The sequence below is a fragment of the Diadema antillarum genome, unplaced genomic scaffold (assembly GCF_040938485.1).
Source record: "Diadema antillarum isolate AM-2024a unplaced genomic scaffold, OU_Dant_1.0 seq00000124_RagTag, whole genome shotgun sequence".
Classification (NCBI taxonomy): Eukaryota; Metazoa; Echinodermata; class Echinoidea; order Diadematoida; family Diadematidae; genus Diadema; species Diadema antillarum.
In genome coordinates, this window is record NW_027271204.1 from 459,568 (window position 1) to 476,929 (window position 17,362).

Sequence of the window (17,362 nt, forward strand, 5' to 3'; positions counted from 1 at the left end):
GGGGTGGGGGGTGGTGTCCTCGTGGTCTTGATGATGGGGATGCATATTACGTGTATGATTGATATGGGTGTCAGTAATCTTGGTAATAAGGCATCCTAGAAACGTGCCCAAACCAATTCGCTTATTATACTGTCTGTTGATTTCTTGGGTAATACTGTATCTGATAATGAACTTACTTTGAAATGTTAAAGAAATGGCGCTCAGCTCATTTTGCAATAAAACTCTTCAAATGTATTCGTAACCCTTGTTACGCACAGTAACCCTGAACGCGCGAGTGTTTTTGTTGTGGCACACGACGGAGAGTCCTCTTTCTGTTTAGTCACTGTATATTGGCAGAATGGCAAGTATCTATTCGTATTAATGTGGGAAGACTGTAATACGCGCAGGACTGGCTCTAAATAACCTAAACAAGTCTGACTCTGAATGGCAAACCAAAAGTGGAATATTCCTTCAAAACGCTGTGACATCAAGGGCCTACTTAATACATGAATACATCTCAAATTATTTAACTCAACATGATATTCATAATTGAAACATCGATTCGATATACATGTATTTCACTTATCATTTTGAATATTACCCAGACATAAAGAAGAGAGAAAGGGATTGTTATCATGCTTCATTTCTGGCACCGCGCTTTTAGTTTTATCTTTATTCGCTACTCATTTTCACCAACATTTTTTCTTTAATCACTTTATCAGCTCCATAGAAGGACATAAGCATCTCCCAACTGTCATTAAATTTTGTTTCATGAACTTGATGTGAATAGAACATTTTGATGTGACTTAATCTTTCTTGTGTACATGGCAGTCAGCCTGCAGTTCTTCCACTGTGAACTTTTGTGCAATTTCCCGATTTTCTTGCATCATAATACATATCTGCGCGGCTGACGAACGAGTCGGTGGCAGCTACTGCATTTCCGCCATAGGCCTATGTGTCCCTCAGTAGCGGGCGCCCTTTCGATTATCTTGCTCCATTCAATGCCGCCTGTTGTCATAGCGCTGGAAGTACTTGGACGTGTTCGTGATGTGGGCCTGGCGATTTGGGTTAATGTTTCTATGAGTAGCCGGCCATAGATGCAAACTGATGCAATGACGAGTGTACTGACAGCTGCGCAGATGGATGCAATATCTAGGTAGTCGTGACCAGTCCAATCTTCGGCAGAATCTAAAAGCAGTGGACGAGAGCGTGAGAGCGAGAGTGTGTTGAATCTGCCTTGCATACAAAACATATCTTATATACAATATCTATATACATTACATATTTATATTAATTTTATCGTCTTGCTATTCTACGGATTGAGACCGACTCAGGGTACTGCGTCTCAGGTTGTCTAGTTTTATAGGATTATGCTCCTACTTCTTGAACTGTTTAACTTCTTTAACTTAATGGTAAAATCTACTTTATAATAATGTATTATATACCATGTATCTATGTATCAAGGATTATGCACTCTGTAATAATTGTTAGATACAAATTCTAGTTGAATGGAAATCTATCTAAACTAAATGGTTCTCCAAAGGGCATATTGTCCCGTCTTTCATGTTTTATGTGGAAAGATATAGATAAAAACACAATGTGTACTGCCTATGACTTTCTTTTTAAGTGCAAGCAAAACGAAATCAATTAAAAAGAGAGAAATATACCATGGGGGGGGGGGGAGGGAGCAAGAGCGTTAAAGAAGAAGGAAATGCGAAACTCTCACCCTTTACGGAGAATTCAACCTCTTCGCAGCGTGCGTCAACTTTGCCACCGCCATCGAGACAGGGCGCCCCCATTGTCCATTCAGTTAGCCAACCACGAACTGCAGCAGTAACGTTACATAGTTATGAAGACATGCATGATGAAAAAAGGAGATCGTTTGAAGGAAATGAGGACAAAAGTGCATTTCCTTGCTCCACCTGGTTAAGTGATTCATACGTCGTTTGCTACTTATGTTTCTCTCCAAAAGGTGAGGTACAATAATTGTATTTTAGAGTATGCATTTATAATCTGTTCGCCTTCGTTCAGATAATAATAATGGCCGAACAAATCGTACATTCAGTACGCGTACGAAATGAAGGATGGTCAAGGGGAGCTGACTGGGAATTGATGTTTAGTGACAACATTGTCACATCATGGGAAGGGATCCCCCCCCCCCCCCGGCTGTGCGAAAATGAACCTATATATATATATATATATATATATATATATATATATATATATATAATATATATATCGACATTACAAAATATGATAAATGAAACTTTACGCCAGTTTACGATAAAGTTTAAGTCAAATTTTCCTCAATGGATAGAGCATATAATAATATTATTCATGAAGGCAATGATATGAATCACTTAATTATTATTGCGAAAAACCTATTTTGCCTCTTCTGATTCACATCCTGTTAAAATTGGAATGCTTTTTCATATTGCAATGCAACTAATAGGACTACTTTAACAAACCGTACGCTAAACTCGGGGTGGGGAGCTAAGGCAAAACATACGAAAACAGAACAGCTGCAACAACAAACTTCCTCATAAAGACTATGCCAAACATAATATCAAAGTAGGTAGGACAGGCACTTAAGCAATTCCATACTTTGTAATATCATCCTACATTAAAATGTATACAGAAGGACAGTATCCGTACAGGCACGTATACCTAGACATTCAGAAAACCAGAAGAAACTTTAATTGTGCGTTGCTAAGGAAATAGCCATAAACTTGTGAAATTACTATACACAGATATACTGAGAAGATATATAGATATGATAGATAAGAGGGGGAGAGAGGGAGAGAGCACTAAATCATATTGTCCTATTTCTTACCCTAATGAAAATTCTTAGGAAAATACGTTCTTAAACATTTCAAGAACTTAGCGGTACGCTTGACCGTGCATAGGAGCTAAATTAGCCCCGCGCGAGCGCGGCTGCGGCTCTTGTTTGCTTACCTACTTCCAAGGAACTTGTCACTAAGCACATTACCAATGCCAACAATCTCATTACGGGGTAGGGAAAGAGGCTTCTATTGGCGGTGCGACCATGTCCTTTCCCCGACTCACATTTGCCTCAGCCTGTGTCGGCGATGTCTTATAATTTGAGATGGCTGCAATAACTGTAAATATTTAAGATTTGAAATCGTTACCAGTGCATCATTCTCTCTGTCTAGGAAAAAAATTTTGGCGAAAACTATAAACACAGGTGAGCGCCGTTGTGGTAACAGTTTCTAATGGGCATGAGCGCTTTGCGCCTGACGTCATGAATAGAATGCGCGTAACCTATGCGCGTAAAGTATAACACTGTTTTTTCCCCTCTCTCTCTCTCTCTCTCTCTTGCGCACGCGGGGCCTTGGTTTTCTTCTTCTTCTTCTGATTAAGTCTGCCTCCTTCAATAGACTGAAGATTCTTGCAGACTGGTGCTATTTACATTATAATACAATTTATTTACAGATATTTACAAGCACATAGACAATTTGACGAAAATACTAGCCACTGTGATCAACCGTTTTACAGGATGTGATAAAAAAGTGAAGTGGTGTAACATTTTCGAAGACAACCAATGTCAAGCCTATAATGCCGTGATACACATCATGCCTCGTCTGAGGTTTCCGTGACAATTTGCTCCTGCGACATATTGCTCCTATTTTCTTTATACACGCTAAGCCAAATATAAATTCTACCCACAAACATAACTTAAACCCTAATCCTAACCCCACAGGAAACTTAACCTAAAGTCCTTTCAAAACCCTTACCCTAACCCCAAGTTCTTGGAGAGAGAGAAAAAAAAAACCGGAGAAATTGTCGCAGGAGCAAATGTCGTGCCACCTCTTCTTAAGATTACAAAGTATGGACATTGGATGAAGAAGAATATAAATGTAATCAGTAAAATTCATAAACATTTTTTTTTTCACTCAGACAATGTTATCACTATTTCTCTGAACATTCATTCAATACTATATGTCTTGAGTTGGCATTTCATTGTTTGTTTGGGTTTTTTTTTTTTGAAAAAAAAAGATAAGTTGCAATGAACTGAAAATCCGTAAGCAAGTCTTGCGATTGGCTACAATTGGCCTGCAATATTGATATACAATTGTACATTTTATTACAACTCAATTTCTTTGCAACGCTCTTATAGTATGAAAAAAAAAAACAAACCCACAAAATATTGATGTGGCATGGCTAAAGACACACAAGCAGACATGCGCACAACATACAAAATGGATATGTCTACAGTATCACTTTTTGGTATGAACTCAAATGACAGGAAATGACGCCAAATAAGGTTAGAAGTGATGCAGAACAGACTCGTATTGAATTTTCAATCAACACAATTCCTGCTTTGTGGTTTTATAGCGGCATTTGTAGATTCATTGCTAATGTAGTGTTTGCATATTTGAGCATTTCCTTCACATTCGGGATGCCGAAAGGAATGTTTTGGAGACGGAAGAAAAAAGTTTAGCAGTGGTCAACATCGATAGAAATATGATTGTTGTTGTTCTTGTTGCTGTTGTTGCTGTTGGCTTCTGACCAAGAAATGTTTACGTACACACTGTCCAGGAGTCAACGTCTATTTATTTTCACACATCAGAAGAAACGACATATTATTATACTGCTAGTATCAAGGCTGCTTGTAGCGAGGTTAGAACCGGCACTGGGTGCGGAAATTAAAAGAATATTTTTTTTTTTCAATCTTTTTGTTACCATCTCTCTTCTTTTTTTCCTCTCTCTCTTTTGTCCACTTCCTCCATCTTTCTGCCTTTCTCTCCTTCTCTCTCTGTTTCTATTTCTATCTCATTTTTTTCCTTCCCAAAGAAATCAGTAAACTTTTTTTTTAGCCTCATTTGCTCTACTACGATTTCGAAAATCAGGATAACGCCGTTCTCTATGTCCCTCATTATTCGTCACAAGAACTGTAATCGCAATGCTAACCAACATTATTGCAACATTCTCCTTTCACTACTGACATTATTGGTAAACATAGTTGTAGATTGTAGTTACAGGGAAATGATTATTAACGATTAAAAAAAAATCTTTGACTTCTCCTTCGTATAGCCCCTCGGTAATCACACACTCACACACACATTTTTTTCTTGTAATCTTTATTTCTCATTCTATATAATGCATTAAAAAATTACATAATCATTTTGACTGTGTTAACAAAATGAGCAGACCAAATATATGGATTTAAAAGAAAATAATAGATTATGAATCATTCAATTACGATAAAATAGCGGAAAATGTTTTACATATGAAAAAGTCTGACACTAAATTAATGTGATCACGTAATGATGAATAAACAAACAGATTGATCGCAACTTTGCGGAATCTCTGTTATGAAATCCAATTGACAAAGAGTCTACCTGGCCATCTGCACTCAAAATCTAACTCCTATCTATTCTCTCGTATTGGCATCTGCCATCCCTCTAAAATTCCTATACTTAAAGGAGAAATCCAGTCCAAATATATAAGTTAATCTGATAAGGAAGAGTAAAATCATATGAATTCAACGGTAAAAATGTGACTGAAATCGGATGAAAAATTAAGGAAGTTATGACATTTCAAGTTTTTCTAATTTCTGCTAAACAGTTCTTGTACAGTGGATTCATGAATATGCAAATGAGTGAGCTAACCATGTCATGACCTCACAATTTTCCATTGATCGTGTTAAAAAAAAAAGAGACAAAAATTCAATGTTTCTGTCATGAAAGTCTGAAACATGATGTTATTCCTGGTTGAATAACTTCAGAATAGTGATCAGCTAGATATACGAGGATTTGAGCCTTGGGCATAATTACGTTTTAATGAAAAACTGGAAATTCAGAATTTAATGTTTACAGACTATAATGACATACTCACTTTGCCACTCTGCATATTCATATTGACCGTTCACGAACGGTTTCCCCCCAAAAAGCGAAAGTTGAAAAGGTCATAACTTCCTTTTTTTTTCATCCGATTTCGATCAAAATTACACCGTTGAACTCGTAATATTTTACGCTTTTTTCTTATCAGACTAAATTATATTTGGACTGGATTTCTCCTTTTACAAACTCCAAACATCCAACCTACCTCGAAGCGCGTAACCTTTCACCCTTTTCTTGCTGTCCACATATTCACTATCTTTTTAAAGTTTTTCAATAGTATTGTTGAATTCTAATAACAACAGTTAAAATTTATCTTAAATATAATTATGCATGCAACAAATTACTATCAGAGAGATCCTATAGAAAAAAAAGCATATCCTACTTAATCATCTGATCATGAATGAAGTATCTCCAATGTTTCTCCTGTAAGTACATACCGCAAATCATTATCATAATTATACTTTCAACATCATTGATTATGGATTATCAAAATTGATTTTTGCTCTGCCCTACCTCTTTCCATTTATTTTCCACCTCAGATCCTCCGTTCCCAACTAAGCCCACATCACAGCATACACAAACACAGACACACGCACACCCACCCACCCACACACACACACACACACACACACACCAAATGTTTAGTAAAATTCTACATTAAATCCAATATTTTTTTTCAGAGATTCATTAAAGTTAGATTATCAATAACGTTTCTTCATACTCACTTTGTCATAACCCTTGTCTTCAGTTCGTTAACTGTTAAAGATCTTGTGGTTTACATAAGTAAATAATGATGTTCTAACACACGTACACAAACACACACACACACACACACACAGCACACACATGCAGAGATACCACACATTGTCTTCATGCCTTATAATGCACCACGATCTCAGCAGAAACCGTCCATATTATATAATACATATATATATATATATATATATATATATATATATATATATATATACCTACACTTTATGTCCATATATTTCTTTGTTGAACCTTCTGCGTTTATGAGGGGCTGGGGTGGCAGCTAAACCGCAATTTCGAGAACTAAAAGCTAAAATAAGGCAGTGATACTAATAATCTTCCCCCGTAAATTTCACGACCATTCGTCTCCCGCAACAACAGGAAAAGTTCACTTCGTTGAGAAAAAACAAGATATTCTAATACATGTGATATAATATTCTTTCTCTTACATGAAAATGTGACAAGAACTTTCCCCAGTTTGATATGTGGCGATTATAATCGTGTAATAATAATTCATCCAGGACGCATACAACAGCATGGGCGGATCCAGGAATTCCGTAAAGGAGGGTTGGGCGCAAAAAAAAGGAAGATATTTTTAATGGCACTTCCGGGTTTAATCAGCTGACAAGAAAAAAAAAAAAACAGCCCAATTTTCTAGTGCCACTTCAATTGAAAATTAAAGGGGAGGGGCACAAACGCCTCCTTTCATTTTCTGTCCTTTTTATTCCTTTGGTTTTAAGACAAATTAAAGGGATGGCTCGCGCCCGTTTCGCCCCCCCCCCGCCACTGCAACAGTGTCATGAAGTAGAGTACATAGTCCACATCGCTAAGAATTCCTCAAGAGTGCAGTTTTCGAAATTTATTTGCTCGTTCCTATAACATGGGAAAGGGACTATATTTCTTCATCTGGGTGTCAGACCAGGAGATAACTGTACACCTTTAATTCCTATACCTACTTGGGAAATTGACTTAACAGAGAACTGCACTTACATCCGGCTTGTCTGATTGTTGCATATAGGAAATTGGTCTCAAATTTCCCTGAGAAGAAAAAACATTTACATATGTATGACCACCATGCACGCAATATACTCATATTATGTACGCACGCTCGCACACACACACACACACACACACACACACTTAGTGATGAGAGGTCTGCACACGTTTATCATTTCAGACTAAGGAAGTACCCCAAGAAACATTTCTTGCTGGCGAAACTATGCATTAAATGTTGCACAACGTTTGATGCCAATCCATCGTAGTTAGCTGTAACTCGATATGTCACTTGACTCGATCGGGTCGTTAATGGCAACGACAGTTTCACTTCAATAGTTAGAAGGTGACCTATCCATTTTCAACACCATCGGAGATTTCAGATGATTCTGAGAGTGTATGCAACGAACAGAATAAGAACTTCAGCCACATGGAACAGTAGTTTTGGACGTAGATAACAAACAATCCTTGTCTTTGTGGACCGTGCATCATTTTGTGCGACAACGAATTGAGAGTTACAGAATCATGGTTGGAAGCAACTCTTCAATCAAGTGTTTTGCGAGCATTTTAGTTTCTAGCCCAGAGCGCGCGCAAATAAAACTCGCATAATAGCCAAGACGCCCTCCTGGTAGTAACATTATATACGCGTATCGACGCGAGATCGCAGGATTCGTATTCACACATCTACCTATTGAATCGCCGTCGGGTGGACGCGGTCATTACGCGGGAATCGTCGGCCACTATGCGAAGATATCGATTTTACTTAATTTGAGAGTCGAAAGATGACATTTGCTGTGTCACTAAAGAGCAGGAGAACACAACATTAAATAAAAAATTTTGTTGCTTTTTGTCGGGTTTTTTTTTTTCTCCGTACCGAGGCCCTCCTGGAATATTGCTTCGTCGAAAATGATTTACACTTTGCCGTTCTAGGAATCAGGTAAAGCTTTCAAGAAAGGATGTTTGTACAGTGATTCAGCAAGGAAAGAAGGTAGGAGTGTTGTATATATTATATATCTTCCTCTCTCTCTCTCTCTCTCTCTCTCTCTCTTTCTATCCCTTATCAAATATAGATAATATTATGTTGTATCATATAGTCATTCATGTCTGATAATGCACTTCTATGCTGAATATATGTATATATATATATATATATATATATATATATATATATATATATTTGTAGAAACAAATCACTAAACAAACAATCAAACGCTTTCCGCATTATCCTCGAAATATACCACAATGCTTCTGAAGACTTTTCTCTTAACCCGTCGAAGAATAGCCCCGAGTATACTCGTGCTGGTGTCTGTGGGAAATGTGTCTTTTATCAAAATCAGCCCGTCCTCAACGGGTTAAAGAAAATGTCTGGTTCTCACATATGTTAGATTCAACAGACTGAGTGTTATACTGTCTAATAAATCAGTATTTCGGAAGATGAACAGAATGACGTCATACGTTTGAATCTCTGCACAACAAAAGACATTTGCCTTTTATTTCTTTTTGTTCAGAAAAAGAAATGAACACAGAAGAAACCAAAGTGACATTTAATATCTTGCGAGGAATACAAACAATGACGTATATGTTTTTCTAGTCTTTATACAATGTGAGGCATTGTAATCATCTACACTTGCCCTATACGGTTTGTATAGTGTACCACACTCTATACCAGTGCACTCCCGTTATAACAAACACAGTTATATCGAAATTCCGGTTACAACGAAGTAAAAATTTAAGCCGCAACATTATCCTCTCTATGTTTTTATCATTGTTTACTTGTTACGTTATAACGAAATTTCGATATAACGAAAGAAACGGAGTCCACTGTACAGTATAAAACAAGTCGCCGCCATGCAACCATAAAGAAGTGAAAAAAGTGGTTTGCGTTATTGTCTAAATTATTTCGCAATGTTAAAGCTGTTGAGCATTGCGACCAAAAAAAAAGTTATTACTCGTCATTGAATCGCTTCATACGCTTGCTGATCAAAAAGTGTGCACATATAAACTGGATTTCCTTACATTCTCCCATCGTTTCGATTGTCCCTATATACTTGCCTGCTGGCAGGACTATTACGCAGATTAATAAGATCTGACAAAATTTTATACTTCAGGACATCATTTCACGGGAGAGGGCAATAACTGTCAATGGATGTGCGTAATAAGAGGTGTTTGTTGTTGTATTTTTTATTCGCTATTATCAGCTGTCATCAGCTAATTCTGTTATGTGTCGAGGTGCATTGTGAAAGAGAACAAAAAAATCCGTCTCATCGAGCAGAACAATTGGAATAATGATGGACTTCCGTAGGAGAATCTCTGATTATAATCCATTGTTCAAATCTTGTTTACGTCTTCACATTGTTATGCCTATATTATATTACTATACTATAGCTGTTGGTGTATAATATGTCATCCCCGGTTACTGATAGTCCCTTTATTTTTCCATGATTTTTAATTTCATAGGTCTAAGAAAATTTCTTTATGGATCCAAGCTTTACAACCATACGAGTATGTATAATGAAATAAAAACGAATATAAAATTTGATTTACACCTTTAGCATTGTGTTGTTAACGTAATAATGTGCTTACGAGTCCAACGTATTCAACTGATATTCTGCTGGACCATCAAAAAGAACAAATCAATTAAGATAAATTGAATTGAAAATGAAAAAAAAAAATAGAGATCTTAAGACAGAAGAGAAATACATAATGCTGTAGTCGTAAAGTTCGACTTGACGCTCGAATTTCACTTTTCATGATATTCCTCTTCTTTTTTTTCTTGACACATACTGATAAGGGGATGCGTAAGAGCTCTCAGTGATGACGTAGAAATAACCGATTCACCCACCATCCACCCTGAGAAATTGCAGGCACAGATTCTATGTAAAGGCGTTAAAATCAATGCCCGTTGATGGACGGTCTCTGCAGAATTTGATTCAGTAATACTATTATTGTGACTTGCTGGAACCACTAGCACTTCAGCGTTGGCGGGATCCATCAGTTTGACTAAAGAGATAGTTCTTACCACAATTTATTAAAAATACTTTAAGAATTATGTATAAAGCTCTCTCTCCCCCCTCCCTCTGTTACTATTATGCAATTATGATAATGCATGCCACAATTATACCCATCTTGTTGCCATGGTTACCCACCCCCTTTCTTAAAATTTGTATTCTTCCCATTAATTTTGCACGTGGACTACCACTTCGTACCTTAGCTATCAGAACGGCTACCATAATGCTGTATAGTTCCTGCTTGATAAGACCGATATGGGGAAATTATCTTCTTATATACCTTCTACATCTCCCATTTCTTCTCCTCCTCCCCCTCCTCCAATATCTATTCATCATCTTCCTTTTGTCTCCCCTTCATCTTCTTCTTGTCTATCGGTGTTTTTCATTTGTCTCATCTTAATTTCCCTGTGTCTTCTTTTTGCTCTTTTAGTGTATTTTTCCTCTCCTTTCTATTTCTCATTCTCCATTTTCATCAAAAGCATAATTTTCTTTGTTCTTTTTCTTCTTTTTCTCCTTTTCCTCGGTCTTAAAGGTCCAGTTTACCTTTGGGAGCAGTGATTTAAATTTTTCTTTCATGAAATTACATTTGGTGCATATGTACGTCTGTTATATCACAAAACATCCTACCATATAAAGTTTTGGCAAGAAAGCTTCAAATATAAGGAGATAGGCCTATCAGTATTTTTCTAAATAAACCATAATTGTAGACGGTTTAGTCTGGAAACATTTTTATTATAACTATTGTTCACATTTTGTGTATTTAGCAAAACTTAACATCGATAATACGGATTCCAGTATTTACAGTGGTTGTTTCTATCCCTAACTCACATTTTAAAACTATTTTAAAGCACTAATGCTGGGTTTTTGTATCATCTGCAAATGGTAAATTATGCCTTTAAGATATATAACACTCAACACTTTCAGTGACTCACACGTGCAACTTGCATATACACTTATACTTATACACACGAATACGCACCACACACACACACACACACACACGCACACACACACACACACACACACACACACACACACACACACACACACACACACACACACACATTGACTCTGAAATACAGGGAAAGATAAGTCACCACAGGTAAAGACCACAAACAGTATCCAATCCTTACTGTGAAGGGGCTCTTTCTTTCATTTTTTTCTCTCTCCTTCTCTCACCCTTTTATCCTATAGCCTCCCCCCCCCTCTCTCCCTCTTCCCCCCAGGCTCCTATACCTCAACCTTTCTGTAGCTAAAAAATTTTCATAGGGGTCACATATTTACTATTATCAATTTATTAGCTGAAATAAACGAAGCCAAAGGATGTGTCTATGTGTATGTGTTTGTGTGTGTGTTTGTATGTGTGTAAAAACGACAAAATGTCATGCGAAGATGTGTGTGTTTAGGGAGGTAGAGACTCTTTTCATTTTTTTTTCTTTTATTTCATTTTCTTTTCTTCCGGACAACAATCGAAGGAATATCACTCGGGAGCGTTTACGATTCCTCTGGCCTAGCTTCTTTCAATTCATATTCCCCAGCAAAGGAAACCACGGCACTCTACACGCAGGTCGCACCTCACAAGGAATTATGAATGTAGTAACTTGAGGCTGCGCTATTATATGTAGTGCGAAGCGAAACATGTGCCTCGCACTCCTTTCCTATCCCTTGTGAAAGAGTGGGATGTGGGCTGACGGTTTTTCCTCATGCACTCGAAACCACTGGCTTCCGGATTGGCACGTGCTCCTGCCGGTTGTCGTTGTTGTTGTTATAAAAAAAAATCAATAAATACATGGGGCCCTATTGAAAAATCATCTGCCCCAGGCAATACTGAGATCAGATCAAACAATATTATGAACAATTCAAACATTTTATTATCATCATTAAAATTCATGCTATTACCAGTGTCTCCACGAGGGAGCTCATAATAATAAATGTATCCCGAGGGGAGCTCATTTGAAGAGGTAAAAAAGAAGAAAAAAAAACATCCTGAAGCAGAAATCAGTTGCAATCCTTAAGCAGAGTTTATATAACACAACAGAAACACAAATATATACGATTTTGAAGCAGTCCCCCATAGCGGTTTATGAAATACCTATTTTGCATCACCAAACCTTTTTATACAATACAAGCGTGCGTGTTCGAATGCCGCATACACACACTCACGCTCGCGCGCTCACACACACACACACACACACACACACACACGCATACAAACACAGCCACACACGTAGACACACATGGAGGATCATCCAAAAAAAAAAAAAACACACACACACACACACACATATTCTTGACATACCTTATTTCACTTTCGGATTAACGAACGTTCGGAATAACGAACATTATTTTGACTAACAGCTTTCAGAAAGAACGGGGAATAATTGCTACCCTTAAAAGGATCATACACTTTTGGTTGAGCCCTAATTTCAGGTTTCTAACATGTTTTTTTGTGAAATAATGAGAAACCTTTTATGAAATATGAAAGAGCATGTAATTCAATGAGGAATTCAACGTTTATTTGATGAAAATTGGTTTTGAAATGGCTGAGATATCCAAAAAAGAGCGATTCTAATAAAGTGTGGGACCCACACTTTATTACGATCGCTTTGTTTTACTTTGTTTTTGGATGTTTCAGTCATTCCAAACCCGATTTTCATCAAATAAACTTTGAATTCCTCTTAAAATGGTATGCTCTGTACTATATCATAAGTGTTTTCTTGGTATCTCACAAAAAGTTAAAAGCCCAATTCTCATCTCCACCAATACTGTACCATCCCTTTAAAATTGTTTATGTCAGTATTAAGTTGACGGAATGTGTAATTTTCATGAAAAATGAATTTTTGTGGAATTCCCTTTATATTTTCTTTATATTGTTGTCCACACATGACGCCATAACCTCTAGTAGTCTCCTCGACCAGCGGTTCCAACACCAAAACTTTAGAAATTCATAACATTTTGCAGCTATTGTCCGATTTTCTTCAAACTTTCACTGATGTGTTCTATAATACTAATGTTGCTGCTTTTCCTCAATCCACATTTCTCTTTGGGTTTGGGTTTCCTTTAAATGTAGATATCACACGTTAGGCATAGATGAAAATCCAACGTAAACGAACTAAATGTTAAGGAAGTTCAACTATAATGTACCTACACTGTTGGAATATAGAAAGTATTGTATCTCTTGTGTTGTTGTGGGATACATCGAATTCGCCCATTTTTGTATTATGTGATATATACTTATACTCCCCATTGAGTTCAATATGTTATGTATAAATCTTCTGATTACTGTGTGACGTGGCTACTCCTGCTCAAGATAATTATACACATGTAGGTGAAATCATTGATAGTCTGTTGTGGTGAATGTGTATTGATTGCCGCATTAATGAAAACATCTACTCCATACTTTGATGTATCACACAACAAAATAACAGTAACAAAATACAATAGACTCCATATTGTAAACAATATAATACAGTTAAACTTTTGTTGGTCACATTATCTCGCTTATACGTCACCCTTTCTTCTATAGGCATTCGTAATACAAACGGATACTATCTATCAATATACACTAGAGGATACGATGTATACTGACTCTCAGCGTGTTTATAGTGAAGACCAGCTTTGATTTAAGCAAAGAGATCGTAACAATGAGAACGATGCTGATTATCACTTCATTAGTTCATTATTGATATCACGGTTGGTAATCCGCAAATAAACTAAGGTTCTTTATTCCGAAGGCTCGTTTATTCTAGAATGAAATAAAGTTCGCTAATCCGGAAACGAATCGGGAATTACGAGCCTTATTTTGTTTCCGGAATTACGAGCCTTTTCTTTTTCTCACTTTTCTGTTGAACAAACATTCTTAATAACGACATGCAATTTCATTTTGGGATAAACGAATCTCGGGAATAACGAATCTTCGGAATATGAAGCTTCGGAATAACGAACTCCGAACACCAAGATTACCATCGCTGTTATTTCACATGAAATGGACATAAGGAAAAATAGCTAGACACGCTGGAACAGCACGTAGACAGAACGATAGCAATGACAACGCTTGACCGCTTGTCTGCTTGTGAATATGTACATTGATGTGGCTGAAATACGATGCCCGCTCGTCTTTAACTCCCCATTGAAACATAAAACAATAGTTTCGAAAGTCAGTTCATTATATTTAAGCCCGTTCAATGAACCGAAATAGCTGGCATTGCTTTTATTTTGTATTTTCTTGTACTTTGAAATAATTGCTATTTACAGTGATGATATCCTGGCTACCTGCTGTACATGAATCATTTGATAACATTTAGTTGCATATTACGTATTGGTGATCAAAGGTATATACCAGCCTGGCAAAGTGTGTTCTGCTCTCATCATGCTAAATCAAATACTGTAATCATTACAACTGAAACAAAACAACCATCCCAATATATGGAAATAATGAGTAAACATTAACCAATGTCTATCACATTCTATAGAAAATATCACATTTTTTTCTCTCCTTGTTCTCAAGTGGATAGCTGAAGTGAAACATAATGGAAGATTTTTTAGTTATTTGACACTCACATAATACTCATATCATCATTCACATTTCACCAGGAATGGTACTAGTATACTTTATCTTGAAGTGTTAGAAGGAAAAACAAACAAACTCTAAACTAATCACACACACGCACGCACACTCCCACACACACACACACACACACACACACACACACACACCAAAAAAAAAAAAACAACAACAAAAAAACACCAAAACACCAAAAATTAAGCAGTGAATTTTCTTGTGAGGCGAGAGTATATTTGTTTAAAATGCATTTGTTGTATTCGTCCGCATAAAGATACCAACAGCTTTAGGGCAGTTGCATCAAATCCGTTGCTACGCTTTCTTTTTCCCCCTCACTGCCCTTGCCAGCGATATTGAGCCATGTTCGACCTTACACAAAAGCAGTGTCTGAAGTTTGAACATTCCCTGATATTGTGACACGACATTGAGCGAAAGATAATTATCTCCGCTGACAGAATTCAACGACAGAAGGACAGAAAAAAAATATAATCTATGAAATTCTAGAAAAATTGTGATTATCATCTGTTCTGTGAGGTCATTTAAAGAAAAGAGTTATTCATGGGCAGAGACCTTCTTCTTTTATATTTGATAGTTTTTATGTGAAATTATTATTTTTTCAATTAACTAAATTAATAACTTACCTTCACACTTTTTATGAAATAAGGTGCGTTGTGTGTAGAGATAAATGAATTTCCATATTAGTGTTTCATATATAGATAAAATGAATAAATAAATTGATTAATATATATAACCAATATATATACCAATATATATATATGATACATGTGTATAAGAGAGAAATGAAGAGAGAGGAAGAGAGAGAGAGAATTGGAATGAGAGATATATCAAATCAGCAATACTGTACAGATTTTTCAATAGATATACTTGTTTTTAGAGATGAAACGTTATTGTCAGCATGGCTTTGACATTTTCTTTACGAGACTTGCGTCTAACAATGGTGGTACACCCGATTCCGCGTTCTTATGCACACAGTACGGCAGATGGCAAGGAGGCATGAGTATGTACGTATATGAGGCTTCTTGCAGCTCCGACATTTAAGTCTGCGGTTTTTTCGACGAAGTCCCAGCCAAATGCCAACTCCTACATTATAGTGCCGCAAAATCTATAAAGCGGCTCTTATGAAACAGAATCGCACGGTGTGTTGAAGGAGGAAGTCCGCTTGAAGATCGGTTGTGTGCGCCGTCAATCTGCGTGCATTCTGCGTGTTTGAATTTTCTCAGGTCATCTCAGGATTTTCATGGACATGTCAGATTGATTTCTCCTGCTAGAAAAAGTCTGAAGACCAGTTGTGTGTCATCGCCGTACATAATGCAGTTTATCGATTGAGCGATCAACCACTGGTAATGTTATGATTTGTTCCTCTAATTACCCGCCACTTTTTTTTTATGGATGTGACGTCACAATTCGGGTAAAATTATTGATTTGTGTAGTTTTTATGCATTTTTTGTTGTTTAATTCTTTACTATTTGTTCGTGGTTTCTTCCCTCCGAGTGTGTATGACATAACACTATGATATTGATTATACATTTTAGAGTCCGGAATCTAAACTTCGTACAGGGTGCAAAATTCCTTTGCTTTTTTCAGTCTTTATTTTTTTTTTTGTTAAATTGATTTTGCAGTAGACAAGAATAAAAATAAAAATGTTAGCATTATTGTCCATTCTCTGGATCAGGAGAACTTCCTATGAAGAGTTTTCTCGCAATGTGCTGCGAAAGTAAAAACATGTAGGTCCTAGGCCTATTTCACTTGAGCAATGACATTCAATCGATGGACTTTCGCCAGCTTGGTCCTGTAATTGGAATACTAAAAGTATGTGCCTTTATCGTGGAATCGCAGAAGCCTCATACTAATTACTAATCACGAAACTCAATCACCAAATGCTTCTCGCACAATCAACTCAGAAAGTGACATTATGTATGTCTTGTACGAACATTGTCTGCATCTGTTCTGAAAAATATACTGCTACAACTTTGTCGTTCTGGCGAAAAAAACCCAAACAAACAGAATAATGAACAAATAAGTCTAGACGTTGATGAATTTATTCTTCTATATGGTAAACGCGCAGGTAAAGACAATCAGCCTAACAATGTACTTGCAAACTTAAGCTAATGTGATTACTTCACGCCCGCGGTTTTCTTCCGCGGTTTCTGGCGCGGGAACCGTCATGGTGAGCCCGTGAGTAA